The sequence below is a fragment of the Mus pahari genome, chromosome 1 (assembly GCF_900095145.1).
Source record: "Mus pahari chromosome 1, PAHARI_EIJ_v1.1, whole genome shotgun sequence".
In the NCBI taxonomy this organism is placed as follows: domain Eukaryota; kingdom Metazoa; phylum Chordata; class Mammalia; order Rodentia; family Muridae; genus Mus; species Mus pahari.
In genome coordinates, this window is record NC_034590.1 from 44,519,995 (window position 1) to 44,525,854 (window position 5,860).

A 5,860-nucleotide genomic window follows, 5' to 3' on the forward strand; every position below is an offset into this window, starting at 1 on the left:
TTATGCTTCACACAATCATATTTTAAAATGACATTTCATATGTGCAAGAAATCATTGTAATCCATTTTGTGAGAACGGGTCTCAACATGTAACTATGGCTGCCTTGTAACTTGCTATGAGGGCAAGGCTGGACTTGAACTCAGACATCTGCATACATCTTCCCCCCAAGTAATGGGATTAAAGTCGTGCTACCACATCTGTCTTATTTGGGGTTTTAAAATATGTAAAATAATAGTACACAAGAAAACCACATTGAAATGCACATGCCAGCAAGAGTCTGCTGAAGGGACCCTGATATAGTGGCCTCTTGTGAGGCTATGCCAGTGCCTGGCAAACACAGAAGTGGATGCTCACAGTCAGCTATTGGATGGAGAACAGGGCCTCCAATGGAGGAGCTAGAGATAGTAGCCAAGGAGTTGTAGGGGGCTGCAACCCTGTAGGTGCAACAACAATATGAACTAACCAGTACCCCTGAGCTCCTGTCTCTAGCTGCATATGTAGCAGAAGATGGCCTATTCAGCCATCATTGGGAAGAGAGGTCCCTTGGTCTTGCAAACTTTATATGACCCAGCACAGAGGAAGGCCAGGGCCAACAAGTGGGAGTGGGTGAGTAGGGGAACAGGGGCAGGGGGAGGGTATTGGGAACTTTCAGGATAGCATTTGAAATGTAAATAAAGAAAATATCAAATAAAAAAAATAAAAGTAACATTAAGTATCAAAAAGAAAAGAAAAGAAAAAGAAAACCACATTGAAGTGTGAGAGGAAGCAGTATACCCACTTCTGTAATGGCTAAATTTATCATCCCTTGTTAATTCTCAGAGAGGTTCATTCATATAAAGGAAGATAGCCTTTATCCTGTTCTTGGGGCACTAGTAGATATAGATATTTTTAAGTTTGTATATTATTTCTGATTTGGATAATAAGGAATATTTCATTAAGTTTTTCAGAAGCTAGAACCTGCTCTCTAGGTAATAAAATCATTCTCTTGATTGCCTGCTTTAGAAAATGCTTTCATAGCAGAAATGTGCCCCATCCCTCCAGGAGAATATCAATCCAGCCAACGTCAGTACAATTTGATTAGAAGAGTGACTTTAACACAAGAGCCCTCTGAAGGCCCACTGCGTGCATTTCCACTTTGTTCACATAGAGATGGGTTGTGATTCTCCTGAGGAAGACACATGCTTGAACAATGCATGGTCTCAATTTAAAATGTAACTGACCCCAGGGTTCATGTTTTAGAGGGTTTATTCCCAGCCAGTGGTGCTGTTTCAGGGGGCTAGAGATCTTGTATGGGGTGGGTCACTGGGGGCAGCTGCTGATCTGACCTTATGTTCCCTGCTTCCTGGTCGGCAGTTATGTGAGCATGCTCTGCTATAGCTCTTGCTTCCATGGACCATGAACAAAAAAAATAAGTCTTTCATCCTGTAAAATATTTCTTTCAGCATTGTGAACATAACAACGCAAACATGACTAAGAACAAACCCCTAAAGTAATGCTCAATGACTTGCTAGCATGGCCCTGGCACACTGACTTTAGTTCCCAGGCAAAGGGAAAGGATGACTCTCCATGACCTTTGCAGACCCGCAGAGTAGCTTGCATTTCAACTATAGCGGAAGACCTCCTTGTGGAGCTCCCAGGATGCAGTTGAGTGCCACATCATAGGATCTGAAGGTTGCTAGGAAGCTCTCAGAGGCAAGGACAATCAATGCTCAGGACCCGTGTCTGCTGTATTTTCTGCCTCTCTTATATGACCTATGTTTGGTGCACACCTCACAGAGGTGGCAGTGGAGAGCCATGAGTCAACACATTCATGTACCAGCGCATACCCACACCATAGTATGCACTGAAGCATAAAAACACAACACACCAGGTTTTGCTCATCTCTCTGCTTGCCGTGGGAGCCCTGAAGGGCAGCTAGGACTCAAAGTGGGTCAGAGGACTTTTCTGTCAGCTAGAGAAGCAATCCCTTCTAAATTAAACACCAGGTGTGAAGCAAGCCTCCGGCTTTGTGTTCCCCTCTACTGTGCATACACAGAAATGCCTGCACAAGTGCAAGATAATCCATGCATAATTCACCAGGCTATGCTTTCCAGATGTGCACTCACCCCTGGCTTCCCCTGACAGCTGGGTTTTGTTTTTGGAGACAAATATTGGCCACAGTCGGATCGGACTCCAGCATGCCAGCCTGCCTGGCAGCATGACTGTGGCTGTCTGTCTCTTGTCTCCTGGCCCTGTCCAGCAAGTCCCCCACTCCCATCTCATCTTCTGTTGCTGTCTGGACTCCTCTGACCTTTGCCTTACAGAGACTTTTCCAACTTCACTCATCATACTTTAAAGCTGAAATTGAATTTACCTTCACAGCGTAAACATTTCTCTTCCAGTGTGGAGGATTTATGGTTTCCTTTGTCAGACCCGTGAGGGGCCTTTTCCAAGGCTGAGAAGAAACTTCTGGGGGAGACTTAAGATTATGGTTTCCTTTGAAGGGAGAGAATTATAGACAAATTATAGACTGGCAAGTTTGTAAAAGGGACAGATAGTTCAGCTATAACACTGAGTCACTATGTGCCTCCCTGTTCTTGTACCAACTGTGTACAGCCAGCATGGCCGATGTCACACAGACCCTTAAAGGGAAATGAACAGAAAATGCCTATTCAGGGTCCATCTATGTTCTGTTGCTCTCCCACAAAAATGTCCCACAAGAAGGGCCTGAGTTATACACTTTTTTGGAAGTCGCCTAATTAATATTTCTTCCCCAGGGTCCTTAGGAGGTCACCTGAGCTGGTTTTATTATTTATTTATTTATTTATTTATTTATTTATTTATTTATTTATTGGTTTTTGGGTTGTTTTGTTTTTCTTCATTTTGTGGGGTGGGATGGGTGCAGCAAATTTTATTGATGGTATTCAAGAGAGTAGGGAGGGCTCCCAAGACCCCTCCTGTTATTGTGGGGGTCAGGGATGGAAATTGTGAGGGAGATTCTCAGTGTTGGGGGCTGAGTTGGGATAGGGACTCCTCTGCAACCGAGGGCCTCTCTCTTGCTCTCAGTGTCCTTGCTGGGGTGGTTGGTCCAGGATTTCTTACTCCTTGTAGGCTATGTAGGCCATGAGGTTCATCACCCTGTTGCTGTAGCCATATTCATTGTCATGTCAGGAAATGAACTTCTCAAAGTTGTCACTGAGAGCTATGCCAGCCCCAGCATCAAAGGTGGAAGAGTGGGAGTTGCTGTTGAAGTCGCAGGAGACAACCTGGTCCTCAGTGTAGCCCAGGATGCCCTTCAGTGGGCCCTCAGATGCCTGCTTCACCACCTTCTTGATGTCTTCATACTTGGCAGGTTTCTCAAGGCAGCATGTCAGATCCACAACAGACACATTAGGGATAATAGCACAGAAGGCCATGCGAGTGAGCTTCTGATTCAGCTCTAAAATGATCTTGCCCACAGCTTTCACAGCACCAGTGGATGCAGAGATGATGTACTGGGCAACCCCATGGCCATCATGCCACAGCTTTGCAGAGGGGCCATCCACAGTCTTCTGAGTGGCAGTGATGGCATGGACCATGGTCATGAGCCCTTCCACAATGCCAAAGTTGTCATGGATGACCTTGGCCAGGGCGGATAAGCAGCTGGTGCAGGATGCATTGCTGACAATCTTGAATGAGTTGTCATATTTCTCGTGGTTCACACCCATCACAAACATGGGGCATCAGCAGAAAGGTGGAGATAATGAGCCTTTTGGCTCCACCCTTCAAGTGGGCCCCAGCCTTCTCCATGGTGGTGTAGACACCAGTAGACTCCATGACATACTCAGCACCAGCATCAACCCATTTGATGTTAGTGGGCTCTTGCTCCTAGAAGATGGTGATGGGCTTCCTGTTGATGACAAGCTTCCCATTCTCAGCCTTGACTGTGCCATTGAGTTTGCCATGGGTGGAGTCATACTGGAACATGTAGACCATGAAGTTGAGGTCAATGAAGGGATCATTGATGGCAACAATCTCCATGTTGTCAAGTGCAGAGCAGCCCTGGTAACCAGGTGCCCAATATGGCCAAATCGGTTTACACTGATCTTCACCATTTTATGTACGGGATGAGGCTGGCACTGCACAAGATGTGGCTGTCTCTGGAACAGGGAAGAGCAGAGAACCTTGTTTTTCTTCTTCTCTCCCTTAAACAGACTTGCTGGGATTATTATGAAAATCAAATAGATATGTCATAAAGTCCTTAATTTAGTATCAGCCAACATTACATGTTCTCTCTTACTACATTTCATTATTTACTTGGCACTGCAGTTACTGCCTGAGTCCTTATTTTTAGCTATAAAAATACTGAAGCCTGGACTCATCCCATGTCATAAAGTTGGGCCCCAGGAGGCCAGCTAAATTTATAGGCAGAACATCTGAACTCCAACTCCCAGACTTCATGCTAGTCTACCCTACCCTTGTCTCTTGGTTTTCTTTCTGAAAATTAGCCTTGGGATCCTGGAGTTCCAACCTCAAAGTGGAACAACAACAGGAGCTATATTCACAATATAATTGTCACCACTGCCATATCTGTCCATGGGGACAGACCTGCAAGTGTTTTTTTTAGGATCTTAACTGTTCAAAAAAATTGTTTTGAAGAAATCAGTCCCATGCTTTTCCAAAGCAATGTCAACTCATGTCCAATTAAAGAAACTGACTGGCCACTCTCCTCTTCGTGCCAGCTCAGTGTCTACATGCCATGGCTAAGGTACAGTGAGCTCTGAATCAGTAACTTCATCCATTCTGATATCATTAATAAACTTCTATTGTAATCACTCTCTAGATGACTCTTTGTAGTCTGTGATGTCCCTTCTCCTAATCTGCAGCAAGTTTGGCAGTCCCAGCTCTATGCTATCCATTGAGGATTTGTCCTTTGATCTCTCTAGCTGCTAATTTGTGAAAGGACATTGAGCAAAGTGGAAAAAGCAATGGTGCCCCATCTCTTGGCCTGTAACTGGCATGTTCTAACACATGAATCTGAGTTCATCTTTCTTCCAAGAACACACAAGGGTCTTTTTATTCTCGAGCTTTCCGAACTCTCAGCTCCGTGGTTCTCCTCGCCTCACCAAGTGGTCACAGTCAAAGCCATTCTCTTTATCTCATGCATTATCAAGTCTTTGTCTTGACTGGGTTTAAGGTCGGTTCCCCATCTGGTGCTGCAGACCAACTCAGAAGGTGTCTTCTGTCCATCCTCTTGGCCTTCGCCTTTCTCGTGACTTCCCAGCACTTGCTAGACTTGTTTCCAGGCTCTAATTCATTGTCTCCAGGGCTGCTAATTCATTGCCTTGATATTACCATTGTCCTTGACACAAAATTTCAAGAAAAGAAAACTAAGAAGGAGAATGAGCAAAGACATGACATGACAAACTACGTATGGCTGACTTCTTGGTGAAAAGGTATCCCCAGGGGGGAGATTTTAGATGGAAATCTATATGGTCTGGCATCACAGTGAGCATACATCATTTTGTAATTAATTCGGAGAGCTGAGAAGAAACATTAACTATTGATTCCAATTAGCTTTGGGCTCTAAATTAATTGTTTTCTTGCTTGAAAATTTCCAAGTTAATGGCTGGGGGGGGGTAGAAGGACAGCAGGGTTGTAAGACTGTGTACCTGTGGAATGGAATTATAACATCAGACGGGAAGATTTCTCTATTTAATTTTGCTTCTACTTTTCGACTCTAACTTCATTCTATTTCATCAAAAAGTACAAGTGCTTCAGGGAACTTAGGCTACAGTTCATCCGTAATCTCAGTCAAAAACTAGCATTTTCAAACTCCTTTAGAGTTCGTCTCAGGTTTGTTCCTTATGGAAAACTAACAATAAAGGTCAGGAATCGCAGC

At 44.4% G+C, this 5,860-nt stretch overlaps 1 pseudogene; it reads right to left on the reverse strand.

The window, feature by feature from the left end:
• Positions 1-3,077: 3,077 nt before the first annotated feature.
• Positions 3,078-3,999, reverse strand: LOC110317546 (annotated as a pseudogene).
• Positions 4,000-5,860: the final 1,861 nt, after the last annotated feature.